The 16,055-nt window shown below is 49.9% G+C and overlaps 1 protein-coding gene and 1 pseudogene across 2 annotated transcripts in view; one reads left to right on the top strand and one right to left on the bottom strand.

Annotated features, from left to right (window-relative positions):
• Positions 1 to 16,055, top strand: part of NT5C1A (5'-nucleotidase, cytosolic IA) — a 201,407-nt gene that overhangs the window by 95,905 nt on the left and 89,447 nt on the right. The window lies entirely within an intron of this gene.
• On the bottom strand, positions 10,166 to 14,573 carry LOC144825296 (uncharacterized; annotated as a pseudogene).

The following is a 16,055-nucleotide window of genomic DNA, read 5'->3' as shown; positions in this document are numbered from 1 at the left end:
CATGCCACCTTTGGTGGGTGAGGGCATTCGTCCTGAAATGTATCGCTAACCAAAGGAGCTTTTTTGGGAGACACACTTTCTAAGATAGACCCTAGAAGTATGGTGTTGTGATTCCACTCAATCTCCCTGTGCCTAAAAAAACATAATAATGTGTAATGTAATCTAGTGCTCATGTAGGGCACTCAAATGTAAATATAAATATAAAAAACTGCTACAAATTTTGTGCCAACAGTAAGGTATTGGGTTCTCGACCAATGCCAACTAAGACCGTTAGAGAACTTTAAATGTTCCCTTAACAATATGGTGTAACCTCCTTGTTACCATAACCAGATGTTGTACCTCATGTAAATTAGACTCCCCTAATAAGGCATTGCTTCATATCCAATATCCACAGCAAAATGTCAGATTCTATTGGGTTGGGATTCCCTGTTCACTGTTGGGTGGTGGGTTTGTTAAGTTTAACATAATTGGAGAAGTATTAACTGATATCTAATGATCAACACTCATTGGATCATAGGCTTCGGCAAAACTAGGGCAAATGGCACATATATTATTTCCTAAAGGTATACATTTGTTATATATTGTCTTGAACTTTAATTTTGTTTTCTACGGTGTGGGGGCCAGTGACTATATACAGTCGCTATTAATAGAAAATTATCTAAAGCATACAGTCTTAGCAAACATCTTTATTAATCTATCATTACCATACCTCCTTAAGATTTGATTTGATTTCAATTTTGTAAAGCGCGACGAATGCCCAAGGGCATCTTGGCGCTAACATCTTCAAGGACAAAACTGCTGAAAGGGACCTAAACCACAGTCAACTCCAAAGGTAGAGAAAAGAGCCGTGTTTTTAGATGTTTTCTAAAAATCCATAGGTTTGGTTGGCATCTTAGATGCATAGACATTTGATTCCATATCAAAGAAGTCACATGAACAAAACTTCTGCCGCCCCAAGAACTTTTCTTTGATTTTAGGAACCAACAGCGTTTTAGATGTGGCTGACAGGAGGCCTCTTCTGGGCAAATACCAAACAAAAAGTTTCTTCAGGTATTCTGGACCTGTCTAGTTGAGAGCTTTCTGTGCAGTTCTGAGCGCTTCAACAGCCACTCTAAGCTCCTTCAGCCCCTTAGAGGCTGCTTTTAATTTTTTCATGTTTTTAAGAAGACAAACTGCAGCAAACTGCAGCCTTTGGAGTTTCTTTAAGAGGCCCTGCTGTACTGGTTGGGCTAGTACAATGCCCAAATATAGGGCATTGTACTAGTCCAACCTCGAAAAAGCTAAAGAGACAACAACTGTTGACTGAAGATCTTGTACATGTAGGACAACATTTTTTTCAATATCTTTAGTAGGTTAAACAAGAGGAAGTGAGCTGATTCGTCTGGCCAGAGAACATGAGTTTTGAATAAAAAAACACTCTCCTCTATGTTACAGGAAATCGACACTACTATTTGTGTTTCATCCGTGTAGGAGATTGTAGTAAATCTGGGGAGCTGATCCGTTTAGCCAGTGGGGCCACTTAAATGTTGAACAATGTGGGGCTCAACGGGGACCCCTGTGGGAACTCACATGGTAGGGAAAAAGATTTGGAGGTAGTCTCCAAAGGAAACTGATTGCACTCTCTCACTAAGAAACAAACCTAACAGCTTAAGAGCTTTGCCTCCAATCCCTATCTTGACTAAGTGATGTTTCAAAACAGTGTGGCTTACCATGTCAAAGGTTGTGGATAAGTACAAAAGGACCACTGCCGCATTTTCACCATTGTCCATAAAGACACTGTCCTTAAGTTATTCACATTATGACTTCTGGCTGATTGAACACTAAAAATATGATTGTCATCTTATCTCAACCTTGGAACTTGATAGAAATCTTGCTTTTTGCATAAGTCTTAGTTTTAGCTGTTCTACAGTTTCATTTGTAAACAAAGGACCTACATCACAATTAGAGAGTGGTGGTAGGGGTAAAACCACCAAAAAATTATGGTTGTCCCATCCACCCACCTCTTTGTTCTTCTCAACTCTATCAGAGGTGAGGGGTAACAAGATTTTCCAGATGGCAGAACTGCTGCCGACTCCACCATCTCTAAAACCATTGCCATTTTCACTGACCGACGCAGTGAATATGGCAATGGAGAGGACACTAATGTTATCATTTCCAAAGATGATCCTCCACGTTGATGGTCTGTTTTTGGAAATGAAATAGGTGTAGACAGGTCCGTCAAGCCGGTATGGCCTTTCGGAGCAGCTTCCACTTATCTATTTCTGCCAAAGCAGCACCCGCCATGGACATGGGGATTATCTGGGGAAAAGTTCCATCAAGCTATTTCAGGGAGATAAAGAGGACGACAACTCCAGTTGTGTCATTGTAGCAGCAGCTGCAATGGCAGGGGTTCTGCTTCCTTGGCTCCCAGTGCATAGTTTGTAATAGAATGAATGCCGGTGCTCAAAACTCTGCTCAGAAACCCACGGCCAGTGCAGTTAAATGTTGGTGCACAGAATACCAAGGCTGCATAGTCTTGAAATAACCTCCTGCTTCTTCCATTCAATATCAGACACTCGCTATCCCTCTTTATTGCTCGTGCAGGTTCCTACTTTCTCCCTTTGTGACTGTTTTCCGTCTTTCTCTTCCTACTTTCCCTTTTGTGTGTTATACCCTTTCTTGCTTGAGGTCAATGTCTCTTGAGAAAAAATAAGTGCCAATGCTCAAAAAAGAGTGCTTGTGGGGCCTGGGCTCCACGGGCAAACATCAGCTCGTGTCATATGGCTGCAACTCGACACACTTTAAACTTTTTTTAAAGAATTATAGTGACTAGCAAATTTGCCTTAATTGTGTGCAATTACTGACATACTGTACAAGAGTTCCTAATCCTCATCACCTGCTTATAAAAGCTTGCTACTAGACCACTCTAACCCTTGGAAAGTCAAGACCCAAATAGGAATCCTTGGCATCCCCTGAGCAATGAAACAGAACCCAAAGCTCTGGGACACCGGTAGTAAACAAGGCTCTGTAACCTCTTGGTGCCCGAGGAGGTGGAGATAGTGACTAACACTTCACACATGCAGGATAATTAGAAGGCAGTTTCCTACAGCATCTTAAAGTAATAAAGTTGGCACTTCCCTCTTACAGGATTTGGCCTGACAGGCACCAAGAGGTCTACATCCTGACTCCTTGGGAGAATGTTGCACAGTACAAAATCACACACAGCACATGATATGTGGTGTGATCATAGGCAAGCAACGACTATTCTCCACACTCATGCACTCTACATCAGCATTTCCCAAACTGTAGGTTGAGACCCACTGATGGGTGATGAGACGCTTTTTGGTGGGGCCCAGTGACGTGTGTTTTCTGCGTTGTCCTATTTAAATCATATTACATCAGATTAACCACTGACATATTTCTATATATTCACATCCCCCATCTTCAACAAGAACATTCTTTCAAGAGAATGTTCTTGTTGAAGATGGGAAGATGTGAAGACATGGAGATATTAATTTGCTATATTATTATTTAAATCATGCTGTCATGCGGACAATGATGAGAATGCATACATCACAAGGAACACGAGCTCGACTATCCATTGGTGTCATGTTGCATTTACTTTGTAATCAAAGTATTTTGATCATCAGGGCTGGAGAGGAGTGGGTTACAAATCAAGCACGAGCTTTAAATGTTGACTCAAAGTGGTCCAAGGTCCAGTAATGTGCAATACCCTTTTAGTTGTGGAAAGGTTGCTCTCAAGGTTTGGACCTTACTTTTCCTCAATGTGAAGACTTGTAAAGAAAAGATGAAGGCGTCCTCCCCTTTCATATACCATGTTAATAAATGTGTTTAGTTAGGAGTTTTCCACAATATAATAAATCTAGAAGTAGCTTGTAGTATGTTTGTACAAATGTGAATTTTATTCACAATTGAAAATGTCCTCAATCCATGGTTGTTTGAATATTCAACATAATAATAAGGGCCAGAACATTCCAGAGCTGCTCTGGCACTTTTACTGTTCCTCCTCAATGCCGTCTCAGCCCGAAAGTCTTGACCGGCATTGCAGAGGCCAGAATGCCACAAGAGACTTCGCGCAATAACCCCTTCACGCTGTTAGCTAACGTAAGAGTCAATTTATTAGGACAGGGTTAAACAACCAAATTTATACATAACACCAATAAACAATTAACAATCCCCAACCTCATGTCTTTCATCCATCATCCACTCCCAGACTCCAGTTACTCACTCCCACTTCACACCGCGACCTCTTCACTTATAAATAATAATAATAATAATAATGATATGAAATTTATAACGCGCTCAGCTTACCCGGGGGCATCCCGGCGCGACAGACCAGAAGGAGAGACTCAACTAATCACTACTGTGGAAACAAGTAGGTCTTAAGAAGTTTCCTAAATAGTAGGATCTTGGGCTCAGCACGAATCTTGAGGGGCAAAGAGTTCCACAGCATCGCCACCTGCACCGAGAAACGTCTGCCACCAGTACGAGCTCTCCTAACTCTCGCTGACTGCAAAAGATGTTTTTGGTCCGAGCGCAAAAGGCGTGGGGGCTTATAAGGACGGGCCATGTCAGAAAGGATGGGGGGGCCTTTGCCATGAAGAATTTTGTGGGCCGTACAAAGCGCTTTAAATTTCACCCGCTCCTTCACGGGGAGCCAGTGAAGCGTTTTGAGGGCCGGGGCGGCAGACTGCCTTCTGGGAATATCCATAAGGACTCTCGCAGCTGCGTTTTGCACCTGTTGGAGGGTTTTAAAGGTCGCTTCGGGAGCACCGAGAAACAAGGCATTCCCATAGTCAAGCCTCGATAGGATTAAACCACGTATCAAAAGCTTCTTTGCTGGATCAGGAAGCAGTGGTAACACCTTTCGAGCTGACCTCAGCAGACCAAAACAAACCCCCGCGGTCTTCCTGGCGTGAGACCTAAAGGACAGATCTTCCTCCAACCATAAACCCAAGGACTTGATCTCCTTCTTGGGAGATGGTGGATCACCAAGAGACCGGGGCCAGCAGCTAGCAATAATGGAGGGACTGGAGTTACCCAGGAGCATCAGCTCAGTTTTTCCTCCATTAAGCTTTAAGGCAGAGTTGGACATCCAACGATAAACATTGGCCAGGCAGTCGTGTAGCACCTTGGGTTGTTCCGCCACCTGAGTGAGGCCCACCATCAGCTGAGTATCATCAGCATAGCTGATGATCCTCACCCCTGAAGGGGCTACCACTCCTTCAAGTGGAGTCATGTATATATTAAATAAGGTAGGGCTCAACGATGAGCCCTGCGGGACTCCACATTGAAGAGGGAATAGGGCAGACTGCTCTGCTCCCTCCCAGACTTGGTAGAAACGATTGGAAAGGAAAGATCCCAACCATTTCAGGGCGGTCCCTGAGACACCTACCTCTGCCAGACGTTGGAGGAGCACCTGATGACTCACGGTGTCGAAGGCAGCACTCAAGTCCAGGAGGATCACTGCCACTGACCCTCCTGTGTCTAGAGTGCTCCTTGCTTCCTCCACTACTGCCAACAAGGCTGTGTCCGTTCCCTGGCCGGGGCGGAAACCAGTCTGGGAGTCTCCCAACAGGCGGTTGGACTCTAGATGGTAAGAGAGCTGACGATTAACCAGCTTCTCTGCAATTTTTGAAAACCCAGGCAGAAGTGAAATTGGCCTGAAGTTAGTCAAGTTGGAGGGATCCAATCCTGGTTTTTTCAATAAGGCTTTTACCACTGCCCTTTTCCATCTCCGTGGCACTATGCCATGAGAGAGTGAAAGATTGATGAGGTCGGTCAGCGGGGTTGACAAGGTATTAGCCACAAGCTTAAGATATTTTATGGGCACTGGGTCACTCGGAGATCCACTCTTCATCTCCAACAGGACCTTTGTAACCTCCTCTTCCGAGAAGGGGCCAAAGGAGGCAAGCTCAATCGGGCGTCTTACTGGACTAGCAGCCGGCTCAGAGATTTGAGGGATAACGAGCAAGGAGGATAGTATTTTCTCTATTTTAGAATGGAAGAAACTAGCCAGTTCCTCACATTTGTCTTTAGGATTATCATGCACGACTGGCGGGACCGGGGCTTTCAGAAGTTCCTTAAAAATTTTGAACGATTCTCTTGAAGAATTACTAGCCCTCTCAATCCTATCACTAAAGAAGGTCTTTTTTACATCCTTCAGTGCACTTTTATATTTCCTCATCTCTCTTTTATAGTTGACCCGACTATCTTCTGTCTGCTCTCTCCTCCAGGCCCGTTCAAGCCTTTTGCAAGAGGTTCTGCAGCTCCTAAGTTCGGGGGTATACCAGGGAGCAGAACCGATTCTTCTCTCCCTGACAAGCCTCCTTTTATTAGGAATCAGTAGGTCGAGAGAGTTAGTGAGCCAATCGCCCAAGTGCTGATCAGCGATATTAGGGTCATCTACAGGATGAGGACAAGATATAGCTAGCTCTTCCACCCAACTGTCCACCGGCAGCTTCGACCAGAGTCGTTCTACAGTATGTTGTCTAGGTGCGGGGTCTCTCCGGTTCCCCAGCAGCCAGCTAAACGGAATGAGATGGTGATCCGTCCAGGGGAGAGCCAACATCTGGAGAGCTTGCAGATTAGCAGAATTGGCAAGAACCGCATCAAGCTGATGACCTCTATTATGAGTAGCTCCCACATTAGCAAGGTGTAGGTCCAGTGCACCAAGCGAGCTTAGTAAATCTCTTGCTACTACATCATTGGGGTCATCAAAATGAAGGTTAAAGTCCCCAAGAAGAACAAAATTGCACGAGGCAGCAGCCAGTGGAATAACAGCCTCAATAAGAGAGTCTACAAAATTCCCCAGCGTAGCGGGAGGCCGGTACACAAGGAGGCCGGAGATGGAAACGGTAGAGGATATGCAAAGGGAAAATTGGCAGCTTTCAGAGTTGATAATGCCGCAATCTACTGCCTTGCACACGAATGTGTCTCTATACACAATGGCCACTCCACCCCCTCTCCCATCCGGTCTATCCAGATGGAAAATAAAAGGTATCCCGGCGGGAGGGCGTTGACAATATCGGGACCAGAGCACGTGGTCAACCACGTTTCCGTCAGGAACAAGGCATCCAGACTGTGGTCCAAAAGGAGGGAGTGTATTTCCATAACGTGACAAGGCAGTGATCTGCAATTAAGCAGAGCCATAGTGAGTGATTTTAAGTTCACACAACTATTAGACGGGCGACACCCAAAACAGTGTTTAAATGCAGTACCCTCAACCCAATGGTAGCGGCAACTAGGATGTTTAGGCGCGCGCAGCGAAAGCAGAGAGTCCCGCGAATACCTGTAGGAGGGGGCCAGAGATCTAGATGGATTGCGCAGAGTAACATGCCCTGGGCCCGTCTGGGCCCGGACGGGCACAGACGGGCTTGACTCTGGCGAAACTCCGGCGATATTCCGGCATCGCCGCTGCGCGTCCCCGCAGCGCGTGGTCATGGCTGTATTTATGCCCTGGTCGCCTCCTAGAGAGAGGACTAGCGCATGCACCCTCTTCCCCAAACAAAGATGGCCGCCGAGGAAACGTGGGCGAGGGACCCGCAAAGAGCGGTGGTTCTACCAATTAGAGTGCGTGTAGGAGGACAAAAATGCAGGTATGCGTGGCCGGCTTAGTTAAGAACAGGGGAAACAATTTAAAATACATTTTACGCAAATACCAAAAACGGGGATTTAAAAGCTCAAAAGAGCAGCAATCAAGGTCGCGCTGCGAGTAGAAGCGCTGCGTGTAGTGCGCTGGCTGTCAAGAGCGAACTGACCTGGTTTGCCTGAATTTATGCCCTGGTCGCCTCCTAGAGAGAGGACTAGCGCGTGCACCCTCTTCCCCAAACAAAGATGGCCGCCGAGGAAACGTGGGACCCGCAAAGAGCGGTGGTTCTACCAATTAGAGTGCGTGTAGGAGGACAAAAATGCAGGTATGCGTGGCCGGCTTAGTTAAGAACAGGGGAAACAATTTAAAATAAATTTTACGCAAATACCAAAAACGGGGATTTAAAAGCTCAAAAGAGCAGCAATCAAGGTCGCGCTGCGAGTAGAAGCGCTGCGTGTAGTGCGCTGGCTGTCAAGAGCGAACTGACCTGGTTTGCCTGAATTTATGCCCTGGTCGCCTCCTAGAGAGAGGACTAGCGCGTGCACCCTCTTCCCCAAACAAAGATGGCCGCCGAGGAAACGTGGGCGAGGGACCCGCAAAGAGCGGTGGTTCTACCAATTAGAGTGCGTGTAGGAGGACAAAAATGCAGGTATGCGTGGCCGGCTTAGTTAAGAACAGGGGAAACAATTTAAAATAAATTTTACGCAAATACCAAAAACGGGGATTTAAAAGCTCAAAAGAGCAGCAATCAAGGTCGCGCTGCGAGTAGAAGCGCTGCGTGTAGTGCGCTGGCTGTCAAGAGCGAACTGACCTGGTTTGCCTGAATTTATGCCCTGGTCGCCTCCTAGAGAGAGGACTAGCGCGTGCACCCTCTTCCCCAAACAAAGATGGCCGCCGAGGAAACGTGGGCGAGGGACCCGCAAAGAGCGGTGGTTCTACCAATTAGAGTGCGTGTAGGAGGACAAAAATGCAGGTATGCGTGGCCGGCTTAGTTAAGAACAGGGGAAACAATTTAAAATAAATTTTACGCAAATACCAAAAACGGGGATTTAAAAGCTCAAAAGAGCAGCAATCAAGGTCGCGCTGCGAGTAGAAGCGCTGCGTGTAGTGCGCTGGCTGTCAAGAGCGAACTGACCTGGTTTGCCTGAATTTATGCCCTGGTCGCCTCCTAGAGAGAGGACTAGCGCGTGCACCCTCTTCCCCAAACAAAGATGGCCGCCGAGGAAACGTGGGCGAGGGACCCGCAAAGAGCGGTGGTTCTACCAATTAGAGTGCGTGTAGGAGGACAAAAATGCAGGTATGCGTGGCCGGCTTAGTTAAGAACAGGGGAAACAATTTAAAATAAATGTTACGCAAATACCAAAAACGGGGATTTAAAAGCTCAAAAGAGCAGCAATCAAGGTCGCGCTGCGAGTAGAAGCGCTGCGTGTAGTGCGCTGGCTGTCAAGAGCGAACTGACCTGGTTTGCCTGAATTTATGCCCTGGTCGCCTCCTAGAGAGAGGACTAGCGCGTGCACCCTCTTCCCCAAACAAAGATGGCCGCCGAGGAAACGTGGGCGAGGGACCCGCAAAGAGCGGTGGTTCTACCAATTAGAGTGCGTGTAGGAGGACAAAAATGCAGGTATGCGTGGCCGGCTTAGTTAAGAACAGGGGAAACAATTTAAAATAAATGTTACGCAAATACCAAAAACGGGGATTTAAAAGCTCAAAAGAGCAGCAATCAAGGTCGCGCTGCGAGTAGAAGCGCTGCGTGTAGTGCGCTGGCTGTCAATTCGCTTCCTCACTTCTCTTTCAACCTCTTCCAGCATCTCCAGCCATCACACTCCTGCCTGCCGCACCCCCATCCTGCACCTGTATCCCCCTCCCCAGAAGGGTGAGTATGCCCGTCATGGACTCCCCACCCCTCCCGACCTAAATTTGCACGCTATTCAAAGACAATACCCTTTTCCACTCCTAAAAAACAAGTAGGGTGGAAGGGTGATCAAAACTTTTCCTAACCCTTTCCTTGAGGCGCTGGGGACAGGAAGAGGAAGAACATCCTCTCCTGCCCCCTTATAAAACTTTGCCTAAGACCCCACCCCTAAGCCCAACCCTACACTGCCTAAACACCCTGTCCCTATCTTGCATGAACACGTCAGGGGGAGACTGGTCTGCCGACCTCACTCCCCTGGGGGCCGCATCGCGCAATAACCACTCCACGCTGTTAGCTAGCATATAAGGCCATTTATTAGGACAAGATTGAACAACCAAATTTAAACATAACACCAATAAACAATTAAAAAACCCCAACCTCATGTCTTTCATCCATCATCCACTCCCACACTCCAGTTACTCACTCCCAATTCACCCCGCGACCTCTTCACTTATACCATTCGCTTCCTCACTTCTCTTTCAAACTCTTCCAGCATCTCCAGCCATCGCACTCCTGCCTGCTGCACCCCTATCCTGTGCATGTATCCCTCTCCCCGGAAGGTTGAGTATGCCCGTCATCGACTCCCCACCCCTCCCAAGTACTGCCAACCAGGAAACCCCCAGAGGGCGGTTACCTGCCCCACCCCAGCTCAAGTGCACTTTTCACCCTAAAATCCGTCGGCACCAGATGGACTCGTTCCATAACTTACTGATGACATCCCTCATCTCCATCATATAATATGCGTTACCCATGTGCGAAAGGTGCACACCATCATCTCGAAAGAGTAGAGGCTCCTTGAGCCACAGCTCTACATGGGCAATTACTTTGATTCCATTGTTGCCACAAAAGACTCTTATAGCCCAATTCAACTTTCGCCTCGCCTTTTCAACAGCTGCAGGCTTCAGTGCCCCCCGCCAAATTCGTCGCAGTACAAATTCAGTCCAAACAATACAGGCGCCAGCCAGATTGCTCCTCATGTCCTCCAAATCCCGTTGCATCAGATGTAGCAGGGACACTCCCGATTGCCTCGGCAAGTCATTCTCCCCTAAGTGGATAACGAGCATGTCCGGGCAGCCCCTCTGAGCCGTCGTTTTCGTCAGCCAGGGCAACAAGGCTCCCCAGGGCATCCCGCTCTTACCCCACCAATGTACCTTGTGGTGGCTGATTCACAGGCCCAGGCTACGGCGGTACACCTGCCTGTCCGCATATTTTGATGCCCAGTGATCAAAAGAGTGTCTGACAATCCAGGTAACCGTCTTGGCTCCCAGACCCCCAACGCAACCTACGAAAGAAAAAAGAGATTAGCACAATCTGAACAAAACCACCACCGCTCCAGCCACCCTAACGCCTACCCAACCAGCCGCGCCCGCCTTCATCTGCGCACATAGCGTTCACAGCAGCGAGACCTCCAACGCCCAATCTGCCTGATCTTGTCCCAGGACCACCCCAGCCTTGCTACCGCCATCGCCGCGCCAATCAGAAATGAGTGTGTCCCATACCTAGCAGGGTCCCTGCCCGTGCGCCTCAGTGCCTTCCGCAATACCACAAGCAGCTGAAAAGCTATCACCCGCTTCTGAGAGGCATGACAGAAAATTTCCCCCGCTGATTTTTGTGGCTTTTGACAAAACTCTCTCCACTCCTGCACCGGGCACGCCCCTGCACAACCACTCTTACACAACCACACCCACTTGCCCCTCCCCAACTGGTCCGTTTTAGAATGCCCCAACTAAATACCGAAACGTGCCTCATCCAGCTGCACAGCCTCAAACACTCTGCCGGCTTTGCACCTTGTCCCCACCTACTCTGACACCGGAAAGCCCCAAAAAACAACCAAATCATGCACAAACGGAACAAGGCCACCTCGTAGTCATCGTAACAACACTGCGGCAACTCGGCCAACAAGATTTGCAACAATTCAAAAGTAATTGCTTCTCTAAGCTCCTCCCCCCACCCTTCCCTCTCTCCCGACCCCAACCTTTCAACATTCTACACAATAACTCGCTTTTGACCTGATCAAAACCTAAATACAACAAGCTATAAAACGAGATCCCCGCCAGCTTCCCTGCAATCGTAGTTTGCGACAATCCTCTAGCAATGCAGTCCAAAACGAATTGAATAATTCCCTGTTCACAGCCTTATCTGGACATACGCCATGTCTCACTGGTCCAACCAAGAAAAGCGCCAAACTCAGCCCACACCAACCTGTAAGAACGCCTTGTGCAGTCAGCTATGGACTTTTCAACCAGCCCCACTACTCTCACTCCCCCCGGGCCCAGATACCCTCCGGCACCTTGGTCTTGCTAACTTCCGCTCCCGGCGCCAGCCTTCTGAAACGCTGCCAATGCGAATGAGACAATGCATCCTCAATGTCATTGCTTGCACCTGGAGCATGTTGCACGCGAAACAGCACATTAAAACGCAAACATAGCAGCATAAAACTTCACAATAAGTGCAGCACCCATGGGTCCCTCGCTTTATGATTGTTCACCAAGTCCACTACTGTCCTGTTGTCGACATGAAACAAGACCGACCTGTTCTGAAACTCCGGACCCCACACTTCCAGTGCAACAAGCAATGGGAAAAATTCTAGAAAAGCAATGCTCCTTCCCTGCCTCACCCAATGTACTGGCCACTGTTCTGCACACCACTTCCCATCCCAGAAAATCCCAAAACCAGCATCAGAAAAAAGCTGCACATGCCATACCATCTTATCGTCCACGAAGTCCAGTGACACACCATTGAAGTCAGACAAGAAACTCTGCCACACCCGCAAATCGGACCAGACCCCATAAATCCTGAATCTGTGATGAGGGAGCACCGCCCCAGACATGGCCATGCCGAGGCGTCTGCAGAAAGTCCTCCCAGCCCGCACAACCCTACACGCAAAGTTCAACAACTCCAGGAGCTACTGCACCGCCCGCAGATCAATTTTCCTCTCCCCAATCACATGCAGTAGAAAGGCCTGCATTTCCCTCACCTTCTGTTCCGGTAATCCTGCCGACCAGGCCACAGAGTCCAGTTCAATACCTAGAAATGTCAAACAACAGCTGGGCCCAGCCGTCTTCTCAGGTGCCAAATGAACCCCGAAATCTCAGGCCATACCTTGAAACTGGTTAAGGGCCTCCTCGCAATCCCCTGTCCGCGCTCTCCCGACAAACAGAAAATCATCTAGATAGTGAGACACCAGCCGATGCGAACTCCTGTCAGAAATGAACTGAACGTCTCTACAAAAGTGCAGGAAATAGCACACCCCATAGGCAAAACCTTGTCAACAAAAATGGCCCGTCAAACTGCATCCCCAGCAGGAAAAAATCCGCCGGGTGAATGGGAAGGAGGCGAAAGGCAGATTTAATGTCACATTTTGCCAATTCAGCCCCCCGACCACACACCCACACCAAACCGATGGAGTCATCAACTGAAGCATACAACACCCTGGAATCCTCCTCCGCAATGAAATCATTCACTGATCTACCCTCCGGCCAGGACAAATGATGAATCAGCCGAAACTCCCCTTGCTCTTTCTTGGGCACCACCCCCAAAGGTGAGATAATGAGATCAGGGACTGGCCAAGTTTCAAACGGGCCCACAATCCTGCCTTCCAACACCTCCTTCTGTTATTTAGCTGCCACCACACAAGGCAATTCCTTCACTGACTTCAAGTTCTCCGCCCATCTCTGCTCCTAGGGACCCTCATATCCCACATGAAATCCCTCCGTAAACCCCCAATAGATCTTCAAAGCCGCCTCTCTATCAGGGTACCTAGAGAGCCATGGACCCATGGCCTCCACATCAACCGGTGTAGGGGCCCTTTGGCTCAGCCTGCCCCCGTCCCTTAGTAATCTGCCGTTGCTCGGAAGGTGTGTTCAGAGTAAAACACTGCGTGACAGGGTGGCGTCCACCACACTTGGAACACTTGTGCTTGAATTTGTAGGGGTGTCGCATGCAGAAACCTTTATTAAAATTCCAGCAGGCCCCTGTGTTAGCCGCTGCGGGCTTGGGCGACTGACCCGGGGTCCCAGTGTGAGTGTTCAGACTTCCTGATCCAGTGGACCCTCCCTGCTCTCCCACCTTAGACTGGGTGGGACGCACCTGAAACGGCCAATACAAAACCGGGAGGCCGCTGGCCATGTGTGTAGATGCCTCCGACTGTGTGGGGGACATCCACTGCACCCAGAGTTCTTTGTCCACCTTCCCCTAGGCTTATCAGGGTTGACGCTAATCCTAGCCCTGAACTCCTTGTCATAACTAAGCCACGCAAACCCACCAGAATGCATCTGGGCTTTCCTGATAATGTCCACATATTTAAGTAAAGCTATAACCCTATCCAGATGCATCTCACAATATATATTTGCGTAGATCAGAAACACCCACGTCCAATTTTCCATATTTGCCAGCACCCTCGGCTGCTTAGTCAACTCCCATTCCTCCTCCTTAGAACCCTCTTTGGCCTGTGTCTCCCTGTGTAACAGCTTGAAGACGTCAACGTATTCATGTTTCCATATTCTAGACCTCATCTTCTCAGATAAATGGGACCCCAGCAGCACTGCCAACACCATGTAGGGCAATTTACTGCGATGTTTGTCCCCCACTTCATCATTCCCACCTTGTTCCTCGGTCTTGTCAGTCTGAACACTTGCTCCCACCAAATGCTCACTCCCCCCCCTGTCGTCACCCCCGTCACTTTGGCCAGCGCCCCTGCGCCCCTCACTGACCCATCCCCAACACCCACCGACCAGCAGGCCTTTTTTCGCCCCCTTTGGGACCGTCATACCAAGCATCCAACCAGGCACCCTCACCTGATAGTTTCATGGGCACCTCCCGGTCTTTTCCTCTGGCGTCCGCCGTCTTCTGACTCACCTTTCTGGTCCCACTGGTGCTGGCCTGTGGTGCCTGTAAAACACCAAGCCTCCCTGTTGCCGCCTTGTCCCTCACCCCATCCAGTCCATCATGCACCTCCCCTTCTTCCAACTCCTCACTGTTCGCATCATAGTCCAATTGCTCCTCATCCACCACCTCCACAGGCGCTCTCTGCACTTCCCTCACCACCCTTTTCGCACCTTTCCCTTTCATACCAGGCACAAACTCGCAATCCGGCGCCGCTGATGCCCGCTCCCTCAGTGGAGGGCAGGCCGTCGCGGACCCCCCTGCTGCTTTGCCCCAGCGTTTGGAGGCTGTCTTGCGCCCCGCTGGCCCACCCTTCCCTCTGCCAGCCTCCACCACTGGCTTGCACCCCCCCCCCAGACCGTCTAAGCCTGAGGAGGCGACAGGGCCACCAGGTCTCTTCAACTTCAAGGCAGTCCCTGCCTCATCTGCCCAAACCCACTTGCCTCGTGACCCAGAGTGCCCTATCGACTGTCCTCATCAAGCAAGTGTGCCGGGTGCCCACTCTCCTCAAGCGCGCTCCCACTACTTGCCTCCCTAGCTGTGCACAATACCAGCCATCTCATCTCCGTTTCCACAAGAATGCGACGCTGGTCGCGTATCCTTTCTTCAAGGGACATGACGTCCCACCTGTCTAACCACACCCCTTGGCCTACCGCAACTGGGTCTTGCCCCCATACCCGAGAGGGGCAGGGGCACAGCCTCCTGCCATCTCCGAAGAGCCCTGTGGAGTGACAACTTTCAAAGGCCCTTTCCTCTTGCCCCCACGTGTCATGCTCCCCCTTTTCCCTTACCTGACAAGTACACAGGTTGCTCCCACCAGCCCCCATCCTCCCCCCAGGTGACTCACTCCCTGACAGCTCAAGGACAAAATCCTCAGCTGCAGGCTCCTCTGGCGCACTCTCCTCCCCCCCACTGTCCTCACTGGAGCCACCTGACACGCCCCCGGTCCCTGCACCACTGCTACCGGGGCCTGCAACCCCCCAGGCACCACTCCCCCAGCCACTGCCCCCAATGCTCCAAGGTGCATATAGCAGCCCCGCCCCCCCATCAGCCGGCCACTGCAGCTTGGCCGCGACAGTGTGCAGACGCGTGGGGAGGCTCTGACGCCTGCCCCCGTGCTTGCTCCCCTCTGCCTGCTTTTTGCCCCGCCCTGTCCTGCCGTACCTGTTCTGGGCGGTGGTGGCTCATCTTGGCATGCCACCACCGCCGCGGCCACACCAGCAGAAGCGGATATAGGTGTGTGGGTCATCCCGACCCACGCCTGATCCAGTACGCCGGGCCGCAGGAGATCTGTTCTCCCGGCCCAGTACAATCAATGCGGCGCGAACAGACGCCGCATCCGGTTCGCCCATTACGCGTCCTCCGGTGTACCGCTAACGAGGACTTCACTCTTGCCGCCGGGGCTCCTTCGCCGCAGGCAAACAACTACCCTTGTTACACAGCCCACTGGGACACCAGGGGAGCACTCCCGCCCCAGTCGGCAAACTGGGCAGACCCACTACCTATCCCTGCACTCCCTAAATAAACTCCGCTCACAACTTTTTGTAAGGCGCTGTGGACAGGAAGAGGAAAAACTTCCTCTCCTGCCCCCTTATAAAACTTTGCCTAAGACCCCACCCCTAAGCCCACCCCTACACTGCCCAAACACCCTGTCCCTATCTCGCGCGA

Source organism: Lissotriton helveticus, chromosome 3_1 (assembly GCF_964261635.1).
Source record: "Lissotriton helveticus chromosome 3_1, aLisHel1.1, whole genome shotgun sequence".
In the NCBI taxonomy this organism is placed as follows: domain Eukaryota; kingdom Metazoa; phylum Chordata; class Amphibia; order Caudata; family Salamandridae; genus Lissotriton; species Lissotriton helveticus.
This window is presented reverse-complemented; position numbering and strand designations above follow the sequence as displayed.